The sequence below is a fragment of the Balaenoptera ricei genome, chromosome 4 (assembly GCF_028023285.1).
Source record: "Balaenoptera ricei isolate mBalRic1 chromosome 4, mBalRic1.hap2, whole genome shotgun sequence".
Taxonomy (NCBI): domain Eukaryota; kingdom Metazoa; phylum Chordata; class Mammalia; order Artiodactyla; family Balaenopteridae; genus Balaenoptera; species Balaenoptera ricei.
In genome coordinates this window covers 5,497,059-5,514,398 of record NC_082642.1, presented here as the reverse complement: position 1 = coordinate 5,514,398, position 17,340 = coordinate 5,497,059, and the positions used below count along the sequence as shown (strand labels likewise).

The 17,340-nt window shown below is 36.4% G+C and overlaps 1 long non-coding RNA gene and 1 pseudogene across 1 annotated transcript in view; both read left to right on the top strand.

Annotated features, from left to right (window-relative positions):
• Positions 1-9,479, top strand: part of LOC132365166 (uncharacterized) — a 68,275-nt gene extending 58,796 nt beyond the window's left edge. The window contains exons 2-3 of the long non-coding RNA XR_009503049.1: positions 8,217-8,302; positions 8,570-9,479. This is a non-coding gene — a long non-coding RNA (uncharacterized LOC132365166). The remainder of the gene's footprint in view (positions 1-8,216; positions 8,303-8,569) is intronic.
• Positions 8,558-8,655, top strand: LOC132365671 (U6 spliceosomal RNA; annotated as a pseudogene).
• Positions 9,480-17,340: the final 7,861 nt, after the last annotated feature.

Here is a 17,340-nt window from a genome sequence, read left to right as displayed (position 1 = left end):
CCATGAAAAAAAGAATTGATAAGCTGAAGTTCATTAAAATTAAAAATTTCTGCTCTGTGAAAGAAAATGTCAAGAGAATGAAAAGACAAGCCACAGACTGGGAAAAAAATATTTGCAAAAGATACATCTGACAAAGGAATGTTATCCAAAATATATAAAGAACTCTTGGACTTCCGTGGTGGTCCAGTGGTTAAGACTCTGCACTTCCTATGCAGGGGGCGCAGGTGTGATCCCTGATTGAGGAACTAAGATCCCATGTGCCACGTGGCTTGGCCAAGAAATTAAAAAAAAAAAAAAAAAAAAAAAATATATATATATATACACACACACACATATATATACAAAGAACTCTTAAAATTCAACAATAAGAAAACAAACAACCTGACCAAAAAGTGGGCCAAAGACCCTAACAGACACCTCACCAAAGAAGATACACAAATAGTAAATAAACATGAAAAGATGCTCCACGTCATATGTCATCAGGGAAATGCATATTAAAACAACAGTGAGATACCACTACACACCTATTAGATGGCCAAAATCTGGACACTAGCAACACCACAAGGCTGGTGAGAACAATGAGACTAATGAGTATGGAGTAACAAGAACTCCCACTCATTGCTGGTGAAATATAAGATGATAAAGCTATTTGGAAGGCAGTTTGGTGGTTTCTTACAAAATTAAACATACTCTTACCATATGATCCAACAATTGCACTCTTTGGTATATACCCAAATGAAACTAAAACTTACATTCACACAAAAACCTGCACATGGATGTCTATAGCAGCTTTATTCATAATTGCCAAAGCTTGGAAGCAACCAAGATGTCCTTCAGTAGCTGAATGGGTAAATAAACTGTGGTACATCCAGACAATGAAATATTATTCAGTGCTAAAAAGAAATGAGCTATCAAGCCATGAAAAGACATGGAAGACATTTAAATGCATAATACTAAGTGGAAGAAGCCAATCTGAAAAGCCTACATAGTGTATGATTCCTACTGTGTGACCTTCTACAAAAGGCAAAACCATGGAGACAATAAAAAGATCAGTGATTTTCAGGGATTAGGAGACAGGAAAGGCCGAATAACAGGAGCACAGAGAATTTTTAGGTCAGTGAAAATACTCTGTATTGTACTAAAAAGGTGGATACATGTCATTATAGATTTGCTCAAATCCACAAAATGTACAGAACCAAGAGTGAATCCTAATGTAAACTATAGACTTTGGGTGATTACAATATGTCAATGTAGGTTCATCACTTGTAAAAAATGTACCAACTCTGATGGGAGGGTGTTTATAATACGGAAATCTATGTATCTTATATTGGGGTAAAGGGCATGTGGGAAGTCTGTGTATCTTCCACTCCATTTTTCTGTGAACCTAAAACTACTCTAAAAAATAAAGTCTATTAAAAAATAATTTCTTAAGAAAGAGTAGCCAAGTGAAAAATTATGAGATTGCCATATTTATAATTAAATGTCAGTTTTGATGGTGTTATAACCTGACTTATAATAATATTATAAAACACCAGAATGGAAAATATTTAAATGATATTGTGCTCCAAGTATACGCATTTCTTCTTCTTCTTTTTTTTTCTTTATTTTTTTGGCCACGCCACGTGGCTTGCAGGATCTAAGTTCCCTGACCAGGGACTGAACCCGCGAACTCGGCAGTGAAAGCACACAGTCCTAACTACTGGACCACCAGGGAATTCCCCAAATCTAAGCATTTCTTATTTTTATTATTATTATTTTATTATTATTATCTTATTTTATTCCTGAGCACACTACTTTTTCATTAAAAATAATCTTTTTTTTTTTTAAATTATTTATTTATTTATTTATTTATGGCTGTGTTTGGTCTTCGTTTCTGTGCGAGGGCTTTCTCTAGTTGCGGCAAGCGGGGGCCACTCTTCATCGCGGTGCGCGGGCCTCTCACTATCGCGGCCTCTCTTGTTGCGAGGCACAGGTTCCAGACGTGCAGGCTCAGTAGCTGTGGCTCACGGGCCTAGTTGCTCCGCGGCATGTGGGATCTTCCCAGACCAGGGCTCGAACCCGTGTCCCCTGCATTGGCAGGCAGATTCTCAACCACTGCACCACCAGGGAAGCCCTAAAAATAATCTTAACACCTGCAAGTATTAGATATAAGAGAAATGCATTTAGCAGTCTGCAAAAAGGCATTAATTAAAGGTTGTACAGATCAAAAACTGAAACAATTGGTACTCTAGACTTAGATTAGGCTTTGCTACCTAACATTTAGGCTTTCTGTCACATATAGAAACAAAACAAGACCAACAAAATTTTATTGAGCATTTATTATGTGCTTAGTTATTGTTTTAAAATGCAGGAAAGAATTTTTAAAATCTAGGGTTCTTAGGAGACAAAAAATGAATATATAAAACATGAAACTCATAAAGTTTGTAGTACTAACCATAAATGAAATAGAATCCCTAGAAATCTTCATGAAGTAAGATCTTGGCTAAATTTCCAAGGAGTGGTTAGGATGACCAGAAGAGAAGAGAATTATTCTTGATTCATAACTGTCACGGTATGTTAGTGTATGCAAGGAAGAGAGCTTCTAAAAAGCAGACAGCTTGGTCAAATTCCAGACCCTACATCTGTTAGCTGTGTGAATGGTGAGCTAGATGATGTACTTGGACTCTTACACACCTTCTTTCAATTGACCCTTACAAGAGTTTTAGAAGGCTGACATCATTAGCCTCATTTTAAAGAAGAAGAAAATAAATGAAAGAAACCAAGATCAAATCCCTAATTATATGGTAGAGCTATAATTTGAATCCTGATCCCTCTGGTTCTAAAATTATGCTTTTCCCGCTATATCAAGCTCTCTTCTTTGTACATTCATATATTGTGACATTTATTTCTGCATATATAACTGTAATCTTATCTGAATAAAAATAAATAGAAGGTGTATACACAAAACTAATATTCATAGCCCTGTTCTTTTTGGAAAGGCTGTGCTTTTTTAACAAATAATTTTTAATAGTTACATTTACATGAATGATTCACAAGTCAAAACAATAAAGTACACACAGAGAAATCTTGCCTCTGTCACTGCCTTTTCTTCTCATTCTTTCCTCTACTCATTCTAGGTAATGATTTTATTACCTTCCTGTTTGTCCTTGCATGATTCTTTAACACAAGAAAATATGAATATATATAGTCCTTTCCTCCCTCTTACACTCTTTATACTCACACCCTACTCTTTTCATTAGCAGTCTATCCTGGAGATCATCCTGTATCAATCACTAGAGGTCCTCAGCATTCTTTCTTGTGGTTGCATAATAGTCCATTGTGTGGATGTGCTGTAATTTATGTAACTGGTTCCATACATGTGTAGATATATTTATGGAATAAACTCCCAGAAGTGAGATGACTGAGTCAAAGGTAGATACGTCTTCAGATCTAGTAAATATTGCCAGTTTTCCTTCTATAGAGGTTGTACCATTTTGCATTTCTACCAGGAATATATAGAAATCCTTTCTCCACCAATGTGACAATAGAGTATGTTCTCAGATTTGTGGATTTTTGCCAATCTGATAGGTAAGAAATGAGACTGCAGTGTGAATTTCATATTTCTCTTTTTATCGGTAAATGCTTTTTTGAAGATCTTTTTGTAAGATTGAGGGCCATTTGAATTTTATGTTCTGTGAACTGTCTGTCCATGTCTTTTGCCTATTTCCTATTGTATTCATAGATCTTTTCTTTTCACTTTCTAGGACTGCTTCATAAACTAGGGAAATTCATTTTTTGTCTGGAGTATGAGATGCAAATATTTTCCCCAGGGTTTTTTTTTTAAACATCTTTATTGGAGTATAATTGCTTTACAATGGTGTGTTAGTTTCTGCTTTATAACAAAGTGAACCAGCTATACATATACATATATCCCCATATCTCCTCCCTCTTGCGTCTCCCTCCCACCCTCCCTATCCCACCCCTCTAGGTGGTCACAAAGCACAGAGCTGATCTCCCTGTGCTATGCGGCTGCTTCCCATTTATTGTAATGTAAAAGTTAGTGTGTGTGTGTGTGTGTGTGTGTGTGGCATAAAATCCATCAATCTTTTCTTTCCTGTCTTCTGAATTTTGAGCCATACTTCAGACAGGCCTTCCCCACTCCATGATTTTAAAGGAATTCTTCCAAGTTTTCTTCTAGGAAGTCTCAGTGAACACATATTTCTCTTTAGAACGTAGAAACAGAGACTGCATTGCTAGCTGAGTGAAAGTAGTTTGTTTCAGGTTATCATGTACTAAGCTCCCACAAGGCGTCAGGAACATTATACACACAATGAATGATAATACTCTGGCCCTGCCTTTGAAGTGCTTGCAGCCTCATCTTGATATGCTTTGGTAAGGGACTAGTAAATGGCTTTGTGTAGAGGGCTAAGAGAGTTTAGATACGGGACACTTAGCCCAACCTGGTGGTCTAGGAATGTTCCCTAGAAGAAACGATGCTGCTTTCTAATTCTAGGGAGAGATGATGAAAGATACTATTTGTGAAAGGAAGGAAAAAAAGAAGGACAACTAATATATGTAGAAGGAATAATATGTTAGAAGCAAAACTTTCACAAACCCTGATGAAAATACTGGGTCAGGCAAGAATTAACAATTGGTATTAAAATCATTAGGTGTATGAAAAATTAGATTTTTAAAAATACCTTAGAAATCACACAGATTACATTCAGAATTTCATAACTTAAGCAGAGGGTCAAAATTAGCATCATGGATGGTGGGATCCATGGAATATTGGGCTCACAACAGTACCGAATCCATCTAAAATTTTTAAATTGAATTTTTATCATCAAGCTTTAAGATATGACTTACACTTTATATGAAATAAAGAAAATAAATTTTAAAAAAACAAGAAAAAACCTAAATCAACACCATGTATAAACTGCGTACAGGTTTCTTAATGGACAATTTCATTTGTATATTAACTTAGCAATTATTAATTTCACATAATACATGTAAATATAACTAGAAATATATATGATAGCTTAACTTGTATTATGGGTCTAAGATTATTCTTTTTTATTTTTTGTTTTTCTTATTAGTTATCTATTTCATACATATTAGTGTATATATGTCAATCCCAATCTCCCAATTCATCCCACCACCACCCCTCCCCTGCCACTTTCCCCCCTTGGTGTCCATACGTTTGTTCTCTACATCTGTGTCTCTATTTCTGCCCTGCAAACCAGTTCATCTGTACCATTTTTCTAGGTTCCACATATATGTGTTAATATATGATATTTGTTTTTCCTTTTCTGATTTACTTCACTCTGTATGACAGTCTCTAGATCCATCCACGTCTCTACAAGTGACCCAATTTCGTTCCTTTTTATGGCTGAGTAATATGCCATTGTATATATGTACCACATCTTCTTTATCCATTCGTCTGTCGATGGGCATTTAGGTTGCTTCCATGACCTGGCTATTGTAAACAGTGCTGCAATGAACATTGGGGTGCATGTGTCTTTTTGAATTATGGTTTTCTCTGGGTATGTGCCCAGTAGTGGGATTGCTGGGTCATATGGTAATTCTATTTTTAGTTTTTTAAGGAACCTCCATACTGTTCTCCATAATGGCTGTATCAATTTACATTCCCACCAACAGTGCAAGAGGGTTCCCTTTTCCCCACACTCTCTCCAGCATTTGTTGTCTGTTGATTTTCTGATGATGCCCATTCTAATTGGTGTGAGGTGAAAACTCATTGTAGTTTTGATTTGCATTTCTCTAATAATTAGTGATGTTGAGCATCTTTTCATGTGCTTCTTGGCCATCTGTATGTCTTCTTTGGAGAAATGTCTATTTAAGTCTTCTGCCCATTTTTTGATTGGGCTGTTGTTTTTTTAATATTGAGCTGCATGAGCTGTTTATACATTTTGGAGATAAATCCTTTGTCCGTTGATTCATTTGCAAATATTTTCTCCCATTCTGAGGGTTGTCTTTTCATCTTGATTGTAGTTTCCTTTGCTTTGCAAAAGCTTTTAAGTTTCATTAGGTCCCATTTGTTTATTTTTGTTTTTATTTCCATTACTCTAGGAGGTGGTTCAAAAAAGCTCTTGCTGTGATTTATGTCAAAGAGTGTTCTTCCTGTGTTTTCCTCTAAGAGTTTTATAGTGTCCAGTCTAACATTTAGGTCTCTAATCCATTTTGAGTTTATTTTAGTGAATGGTGTTAGGGAGTGTTCTAATTTCATTCTTTTACATGTAGCTGTCCAGTTTTCCCAGCACCACTTATTGAAGAGACTGTCTTTTCTCCATTGTATATCCTTGCCTCCTTTGTCATAGATTAGTTGACCATAGGTGCGTAGGTTTATCTCTGGGCTTTCTATCCTGTTCCATTGATCTACATTTCTGTTTTTGTGCCAGTATAAGATTATTCTAAAACACCTTATTGCATGGTCTTTGTTAATAACCTAGATAATCTTCTTTTGACATCCTAATTCTGTCTGATTTAGATTATCTTTCTCTTGAGTCCCAACCTGATCAGTTCCTTCTGTAACAGTAGCCAGAAAGTCTATTCTACCAATAATTTTCTCTGTAGTTCCTTTACGCTTTTTTGCTAGGGAAAGTTAATTTTCAGTAACTGAATTTACCTCCGAGCTAACCAGCAAACCAGGGCAGTTTGCTGCCATCAGTATATTGATCAACTCCTTCTGTTCTCTGTAAGTGAATTAGAGGATTGATGACAGAACATGAGATAGTTGGCAAAGAAAACTAGTTTCTGGAAAATGGAAAGAAAAACAATGCACTCAAATTTAAAGATGTGGACTCTGAGATGATTACGGAACATTCGTGTGTCCAATATAAGGTCTGGATTAGCTCTGCCTGCGTGCTCCCCACTACTCTTTTCAGGGCTGGGGCTCCCCCTCCTCCAGAACATTGTTCTGCTCTCACTTCCAGAGAGGTCTTCCCCAATATATCCACATCCAAGTCCGTCCCACCCTAAGTCATCACCCTATTTCCTGACTATCCATATTTATTCATATCCATAATTATCTTACTACCTATGATTATCATGTTTGTTGATTTGGATGTCCACTATCTCAACGGTCCCCAGCCTTTTTGGCACCAGGGGCCGCTTTCATGGAAGACAATTTTTCCACGGATGGGAGGGCGGGAGGATGGTTCAGGTGGTGATGTGAGCGCCGGGGAGCGGCAGATGAAGCTTCACTCGCTCACCCGCTGCTCACCTCCTGCTGTGCTTCCCGGGTCCTAACAGGCTGCAGACCGTACCAGTCCAAGGCCTGGGGGCTGGGGACTCCTGCACTATCTGCTTCCCTTCATGAGAGCTGAGGCTAGATCTAGTTTGTTGCCTGCTGTATCCTCAGTGCCTGTAACAGTGCCTGTCATATAACAGGTACTCGATAAAAGTTTGCTAAGCAAACAAGTACAATACACCATGGCCCAGTGTTTTCCCCTGCAAGATGGTGTACACTCAACTAAGAATAAGGCCTCTGGTCCTTTAAGAGATGCTCTAAGAGCTGATAAGATTATAGGAATCACATCAAGTTTCAGTTGTGATAAAAATGTCATTCTGGTAAATTTTTTTTTCTTTTTTATATCACCTATTGGAAAACCTGAAATGTAAGTTTATGGGTTAAATTACAACGGAAGTTACTTGTGACAAAAATGTGAATTTAGGTGATCCTTCAATTTGTCTCTTATTTCTTTGGGAGAAGAGTTCAATAGGGCACAGGTTTTACTCTGTGAATAACAAGCAGCTTTTAATTACAACAGACAGAATGGGAGCAATGTTATTTACACTGCAGTTACCTGAGTTGTCCAATGATAACTTTTACTTAATCGCTGTCAGCTCAGCAGTGCAGTCTTAGGAGAGCAATGAAGCTCTGGGTTCTTGTCATTTCTACTTTTTATTTACATATTTTGAAGATTTGCTTAAATTTTTGAGGCCCCATTTTATCGTGTAAAATTGTGCTCATTTCTTCGAAATAAATTTTTTAGACAATTTAAGATAATGAATATGAAGACATAATTTATATTTAAAAATATTTTCAAGCTTACTGCAAAACAAATCTAAAAAAAATCATTCTGTGGACTATTACATTAGGAAAGACACAGATTCAATTCCGCCTTCAGAGATGACACTTAGCTTTATGGATTACAAAGTATGTAATTCTAAAATAAACTTCTTCAGATTGATTCTAATTGTCATGTCTGTTTTATTAGGAACTGTCAAAGGAGTGATGTAAAAATGATTCATGAATTTTCCCACAGTGAAGACCAAATTTGGCAGGTGTTTTCCTGGGCACCAGGTAGGAATAAGAATGACAAATTGGAAAGTATTCCATGGGGGAGGTGGGAGTTAGTGGATCAGAAGAACTTTTTCTGTTAAAATCATGCTTTTTTATTGTTTGGACTTTCTAAAATATGTTTTTGGATTTTTTTAAAAAGAGTAAACAAAATTTTAGAAAAGAATATAGCATGCAAATTATTTACATAATTGACTTAAATTGATGTTTTTAAATTAAGTAACCCATTACAAACATCTAAAAATATAAATGCCATGCTTGCTTTCGCAGCACATACACTAAAATTGGAACGATACAGAGAAGAATGGCCCCTGCGCAAGGATGACACACAAATTTGTGAAGCATTCCATATTTTTTGGTGTTGGGAAAGTTGGGACAGCCGCACGTAAATCAATGAAGTTAGAACAAACCCTCACACCATGCACAAAAATAAACTCAAAATGGCTTAAAGACAAATTTAAGACATGACACCATAAAACTCCTAGAAGAGAACATAGGCAAAACATTCTTGGACATAAACCGTACCAATGTTTTCTTAGGTCAGTCTCCCAAGGCAATAGAAATAAAAGCAAAAATAAACAAATGGGACCTAATCAAACTTATAAGCTTTTGCACAGCAAAGGAAACCATAAACAAAACGAAAAGACAACTTACAGACTGGCAGAAAATATTTGCAAATGATGCGATTGACAAGGGCTTAATTTCCAAAATATACAAACAGCTCATACAACTCAATAACAACAACAACAAAAAATAACCCAATCAAAAAATGGGCAGAAGACCTAAATAGACATTTCTCCAAAGAAGATATACAGATGGCCAATAGGCACATGAAAAGATACTCATCATTGTTAATTATTAGAGAAATGCAAATCAAAACTACAATGAGGTACCACCTCACACCAGTCAGAATGGCCATCATTAAAAAGTCTACAAAAAAAAAAAAATGAAATAAAATAAAAACATTTAAAAAAAAAAGAAAATGGTCAGAAAAACCTAGCGGCAAGACGGGAATAAAGATGCAGACCTACTAGAGAATGGACTTGAGGATACGGGGAGGGGGAAGGGTAAGCTGGGACAAAGTGAGAGAGTGGCATGGAGATATATACACTACCAAACGTAAAATAGATAGCTAGTGGGAAGCAGCTGCATAGCACAGGGAGATCAGCTCTGTGCTTTGTGACCACCTAGAGGGGTGGGATAGGGAGGGTGGGAGGGAGGGAGATGAAAGAGGGAAGAGATATGGAGACATATGTATATGTATAACTGATTCACTTTGTTATAAAGCAGAAACTGACACACCATTGTAAAACAATTATACTCTAATAAAGATGTTAAAAAAATTAAAAATTAAAATTAAAAAAAAAGTCTACAAATAACAAATGCTGGAGACGGTTTGGAGAAAAGGGAACCCTCTTACACTGTTGGTGGGAATGTAAATTGGTGCAGCCACTATGGAAAACATCATGGAGGTTCTTCAAAAAACTAAAAATAGAGTTACTATATGATCCTGCAATCCCACTCCTGAACATATATCTGGACAAAACTATAATTTGAAATGATACACGCACCCCCTATGTTCATAGCAGCACTACTCACAATACCAAAGACGTGGAAACAACCTAAATGTTCATCATCAGATAAATGGATAAAGATATGGTGTATATATATATATATATATATATATATATATATATACATACATATATATACACACACACACACACACACACACACACACACACACAAAGGAATACTACCCAGCCATAAAAAAGAATGAAATAATGCCATTTGCAGCAACATGGATGGACCTAAAGATTATCATATTAAGAGAAGTAAGTCAGATAAAGACAAATACCATATGATATCACTTATATGTGGAATCTAAAATATGACACAAATGAACTTATCTATGAAGCAGAAACAGACTCACAAATACAGAGAACAGACTTGTGGTTGCCGGAATGGAGGGTGGGGAGGGATGAATTGGGAGTCTGGGATTAGCAGATGCAAACTAGCATATATAGAGTGGATAAACAACAAGGTCCTACTGTATAGCACAGGGAACTATATTCAGTGTTGTGTAATAAACCATAATGGAAAAGAATATATCTATGTATAACTGAATCATTTTGCTGTATAGCAGAAATTAACACATCGTAAATCAAACTATACTTCAATAAATAAATTTTAAAAATAAAATAAAAATAAAAATGTCAAGTATGAAAATAATTCAGTATAGACTCACATATTCAATTTTTTCTTCCAAGGACAATAAGTACTTAGCTGAAAACTGAAATGTTTGCTAGTTCCCTTTCATTTTTTAGAATTTTGTGTACAAAAGAGGTTAGAACTTGTCATAACAAATTATACACCTTGATGATTTGATCTGCTTTCATTAATTAGGCCCTTATTTTAATTTTCTTGGTTTCTGTAAGTCCAGGAAAGCTACAAACAGAGAAGAAACTGAAGTAAATACAGAAAAGCCAGACAGCAAATACTTAACCTAAATAAATACTAGATATTCTAATGTCAAGATGCTAGAAAAACCTAGTCTTCCTGACAATGAACAATCTTTACTAAATTAAATGATTTTAGCTAATCAACTTTGGCATCAAGCCAGAAATGAGTACTGACTGGGAACTAACAAAGCAGACATGGATACAAGACAAACATACTTTTTAGAAGTGGGATGTGAAGAAAGAAAATATGGTGATGGTACTTGAAGAAAACCAGATGGTTATTAAAGTGGCAGTCTATGCAGGCCAAGGTGGGTGTGGAGGGAGCTGAGTGAATGAAAGGTTTCTCTCTGAGAAAGAAGGAGGAAGATGGTTTTAGAATGGCTGAAAATATGGATTCTTAAAAATCCTTAGATTCTCTTTAGACCAGGTCAATGGTTCAGAAAAGCATTTTAGATAATTTTGCTCTCATTTTATCTTAAGTATGTTAATTCACAAAATGCTTCGATTAACCAAACCTGAAATTTATTAATCTAAAAAGAAATGTACAGCTTCTTTCAGTTTGTATACTGAAGGACACAGAGCAAAACTTTTCTAACTTAATATTCCGATATCCACAAGTGGGAGATATGCTGAGTAAGATTTCTGTAGCCATCGAGAAGCTGGAATAGTGCTCTGATTATCTATTGCTGTGGAACAAACTACCCCAAAATCGTTGGACAAAAACAACAATTACTCATGTTGCTCATGAGTCTGCAATTTGGTCAGAGCTCATGCACTGCCAGCTCTGGTGGCTGAAAGGTTAGAATGACTCAATGGCTGGGTGTTGGAATCATCCGAAGTCTCATTCACTCATATGTCTGGGGGTTGATGCTGGCTGTTGGCCAGGACCTTAGCTAGGGTTGTCAGCTAGAATGTGTGCACGTGGCCTCTCCCATGTGCCTGGTAGGCTTCCTCAGAGGAGGGTGGCTGGGTGTGAAGGGCCACTACTAGCCCAAAACTCAGGTAGTAGGAGCTACCAGTTTCTTAAGTCTTTGGAGCCAGAAGCTGGCACAGTGTCACTTATGCTGTCCTCTATTTGTCAAACAGTCACAGAACACAGGACCAAAGGGAGAAACAGAGCCTCCATCTCTCAATGGGAGGACTGTCAAGGAATTCTAAGACCGTCTATAAAAACCACCACAGACAGCAATCCCATCGCCTTTCCCTCAACGATTAAGTTGACATTTTTTCCGAGCAATCTAAAATTATCCCGTTACTCAATAAACTGTTCAAATATGAGCGGATGAGACAATATGCAAATTATTTTAGTACTTAAAAGCTTTCAAGACCAGAGTTGAAAGTCACTGGACACATTTCACCTCATTAAGGCCTCATGCAGTTTAGTTTATTAAGGTGCTAGGCAAAATACTTCATTGTAATATTAAGTACGTAAAGCCATGCTTCAAGCAGCATAATCTGATTCTTGTGGTATCTGAGTGTTTAGAACAGTAACCACCAAGGACATATTATAAGGGGTTTGGACATCATCTGCCCTTGGGATGGGAATTCATGTCAGGAACATCTTTCATAAGAGGCAATCCTCTAAAATAATTCTTGGTCGTTAACACTTCCTAAGAACTTGGAAGTTTACTAGAGATGAATGCTGACTAGCTAAAAAAGGAAGGGAAATGAGGGGTGGCCAGTGAACTGATGGGTTGTTAGCTGACCTCAAGATATGGAGGAATCATTCTGAAGTGTTTTCCTACAGCATAACCTTTGTATGCTTTCGTTTGAATTTAGTCTCTATGATCGCTGAAATCACTGACAAGGACTTGCTCCAATGCCTATTCTTTACATAGGGTTGTCTGCAGAAGACAGGATCTGGATATGCAGGAAGCTCAGCCTTTCACATATCTGTAAGATTTAGGTACAGATGTATTAGTCTGGAATCTTAAGGTAATTTATTAACTCCATTTGTGCTGCATCTAACTATAAAATATAAAAATTAATTGATTCAACGCAGAAAAATTTCCCCATAATTATAAAAATCACTATTTTCTGAGGTCTAATTGACCCAAAACTAATCATCTTTTCTTATTCTATCTCAGGTTCCAAGAAGTATATTAAACATAATCCTTAATTAGTGGCATACCATTCATTTAACAATTATTTATTGATGACCTATTCATACCTGGCACTCACTAGGCACTTGGGATACATCAGTGAATAAAACAATGATCCTTGCCTCTTGGAACTTATATTCTAGCAGGGAGAGACAGATAATAAATTAAAAAATGTATAATATAAACACATTTTATTATAAATTTATTCATTTATTTTCTATTTATTAAATATTTTTATATGACATATCCTGGTTATTCTGTTTTCCCCACTCCTCCCCAAATCCATTCTCTGCCCTATGAACAGCACCCAGGCTCCCTTGCCAGTTGGCTTCTGGTTGAGTTGGGCCAATGTGACATGTATGTCAGGTTACTTCTTCCCCACTTCCTCCCTACTTTGGGCTGCATTTCTGGCAAAAGCTGTGTCCCTGCCCAGCTACACCTCCTCTTGGGTGTCTTCCTCTTGCAAGGCTCTAACTCTCTCTGGATTCCAATAAACCACTTTCGCCCTCTGCTCCGTCTTCAGGTCTCTAGGTGTCTCAGCATTCCTTATCAGTTCTCTTAACCTTGACCACAATTCCGCAATCAGTCCTTTCATTAGTCTCTTGAGATATTCTGTTTCTGTCATCTGAGATATTTTGCTTTCTGCCAAGATTCTAATTGGTCATCATGTTAGATGATATGAGAAAAGAGTAATGAAAGCAAATTAAGGGGATCAGGAGTTGGAGTGGACAAAGTAAGCCTCATTGAGAAAGGTGACATTTGAATTTGACATCTGACTTGAAGGAGTCTATGCATTGCCCATATTTAATTTAATTTTTAATTTTATTAATTTCCCCTTAGGCTCACATTCCTAATCTAATTTCGATCTTTTCTCTCAACAGATAAATGCTTTTATTATGGGTTCTTCTACATATATATATATATGTATACATATATAATGTATATATCTGTATATATGTTTATAAAAAATATACATTGTGTATTATGTGATATATATCACATATATGTGTATAGATTAGTTATTATACATATATAATAATTATGTGTCTATATATGTGTGTGATATATATCTCACAAATGTGTACATGTGTATAACGCACATATATAATACATAATGTATATTTATAAATACATATATAGACATGTATACACACTCATGTACATGTCCATGAATGGTATGGTATTTTTAATTTGCATAAATGGCATTATGTTACATCTCACTTAGCTTAATTTATAACTCAAACTTATGTTTTTGAAATTTATTCATGATAGATAGGTTTTGCTAATTCTGTTAACTTGTATTCTATCACTGTCATATAACATTTTATTTGTCTCTTCTTCAAGATGACTTTTAAATTATTTTCAACTCTTTATTACTGTAAACAATTTTGGCAAACATTCTTGAACATATCTTTTTGCATATCTGAGTAAGATTTCACATTCTCAATAGATACGAAGCTCTTAACTGGAGTAGAGCTTTCACTAAAAAAGACAACTTCAGGAAATAGACAAAATTAACAAAGAAAATTAATCAAATCCCATTTTGGTGGATTCTAGGGGAGCAAGAATGGCATTCTTTATTCATTTTTTCACTTTAAAATTCAACATGCTATTTCACAGAAAAAATTCCTCAAATATCAAGTCACCCAGCCAAAACATCCTGAAGCATAAGATGTAAACTCAACAAAAAGATTCTGAAATTTTCATCTATCATATAACCGAAAGGAAATATGTTTGAGATTAAATGTATTCAGGGAGCTGCAGATTATTTTAAAATATGTAATATGGATCATAAATTCATCATTACCAGAGACCTCCAAGTTGCATGAAAACAATAAATCCTGGAGGAATCCTGCAGTAAGTTTTTTCTTTCTTCTCTTTTGAATCTCATGATATGTTTCAATCTACAGCAAAATGCTTATTGCGATCAGTAACAACCACCTACTTAAGTGTTTTAAAGTATCTTTAACATTGGCATTTGAAAGGGAAGTAAGTCATTGGGTTGTCAGCCCAGTGATGCTTGAGTAATGACAATGATTTAGGCAAACACAAATCATGCTTCTTATTGGACTATCTGATATCTAAAAAATAAACATGAAGCTAAATAATATTTCATGATGTTAATTTGTTGTTTTTCTTCCTATCTTCCCCTCCCCTCCCCCACCCTATTTCAAGCAGTTTGCCAACTTATGTTTTCTTTGCACCTGGAGCACAGCCAAAACCATTCAGTAGATTATGCTGTTTACTACTCTAGAACAACTTTTAAGAGGATTAGTGGTTATCTGAAAAAATACGGTAGAGTTGGAGTGGGAAAAAGGAGGGGTGAGATATAAGAGTTTGATGGCTCTTCAGACCAAACATGTCTGGTGCCCTTTGGTTCAATGCCAACAGAAAGTAACCTGACTTGAGAGAGGAGTGATTGGGTATGTGCTAGGGCAGGTAGGACCATAGGCAACTTTGGCAAAGATGCCTATGCCCTCAGCAGTGGCACAGAAATGGCAGGGAACTGAGGTATGTGAAGGTCTTTATGAGTTAATTTAACCAATTTTGGAGCAGGGTAACCAAGGATGGGGTGAGTAACAAGAAGATTGGGGCAGAGTAACCAAGGACCTATGGGTAACCAGTGGCTGAATGGACTCCCTGCACCCCAGCCACCTAAGCATTGCAAATATCACAGACTTGTGGATAAATGAGAGTGAAGGACACCTTGCAACATTAAGTTTATAGTCTGAGTTTTGTTCCTCTCTCCCCCTGCCAGTCAGACAAAAGAGGCAATTGAAATAAAAAAAATTAAGTGGAGCTTTAGAAAAGAAAGAATATCATATTTCTTATACTCCTGAGTTTGGAGAGTATGACTTATTCATACTTGATGATAGTAATCATGGTGTTGATATTCCTCAAGAGTCTGAGTTATGTGATGGAAAGTCCAGTGCTTCACTGAACTTGAAGACCCCAAGCAATCTCCGAAGAGGCGCTACAGTGGGCAGTTGCCACTTCTACCCGTTAGAATACAACTGGAGGAAAGTAGACTAAAAATGCAACAAGTATTAATTATGTGAATGACACAGAAAACCAGGAACTCCCTACAACTCTGCAATGTCTGAATGCTGGGGCCAAGGCTTTACTCTATGTGACCTGCACTCAATACTGTTACTCTCATTCTCCCATCTCTCCAGACTCTTTGGCCAGTAATTCTCCTAAACATTCTGAGCTTTATACTTGCTTCTCCGGGATGTAGGTCTGAGTTTTGCTTCCTCTAGTACTCTGAGGTCAGCAATTGTACGTAATTTCTGAAGACCAAGGAGGTGAAGTTGTCATTCAACTTTTCCTTTCTGAGTTCTCCACTTTCTTCTTTAAGAAACACTTTGCCTTCTGAACCCTCTCTATCTTGCCAGAAGGCATTAACAAATTTCCCTCTCTGGAACTCTGTCATAAAACTTGGCTCCTATTCCGTTCTCACAATCAGCTTTTTGTCTCTTCCTAAGACTGATATGAATGCACAAAGACACACTTGTAATAACAACGATTGTAGCTGTGTCCTATGGTACAGTTTTTCCTGAATGAAGTGTCTGTGCATGATTTATAATTAACAGTAACATTACTTTTCCTCTTGGATCAGTCCTTTTGTTTTTTTTCCACCCACTGTCATCATATATGTCAAACTGTTAGTACTCGACTCCCGTTTACTTGTGAACTCTTACCAGCTTTTGGTTTTTTTATGCCATTCCATGGAGGCAGATCCTGACAGATTTTCCAAATACCACTCAATTAGCTCATTTTATTTTTCTTCCACTAATCAATAACCTACACAATCTCTTCACCTTAAGCACTCATCATCTAGTAACACATGGTTAATAACATTGGCCATCTGAAAACAAAGCAGCAAATACAGTTTTATTTCTCATTGAGAAAAGAAAATATATTGCCTAGAGACACAGAAATAGTGACAATGAAATGGAGTCAAGAAAGGGCTGAATGCAATTACGAAGTTTTGTAGGAGGATGGGGAGATGATGCAAAGAGAAAACCAAAACTTGGCCTTCTGTTCCTCCCCCTTTGTAGCTACAATCTCCCACTGGATGCCATCTATCATGTGACTTTATTCTAGAAGGTTTTACTGGTAGAAACAAATACCAGGAGTTGTCCAGATCATCATTCCTCTTTATAAAATTACTTCCTTAGTGCTTTTTTCTGAGTTTGGCCCAAACCAGTTGGCCAGAACAGTTCCACTGTGACTTATTTTTGTCCAGTAACTTCTCTCTCTTTCCATTTTCCATGGTTTAATATTATTGGTTACTTAGTAAATAATTTATTTAGTAGATAATATTGATATTTCAAAAAAGTGTTTGCACTTTTCCAGTATTTATCGGCTTTAGGATAGTAGCAGCAAGTGCAGGGTTTTTATTAATGAACCAGAGAATTTAAAATACCAAAACCAGCTGTATCATTAAAACTTCAGGGTTCTTATTTCCTTGAGT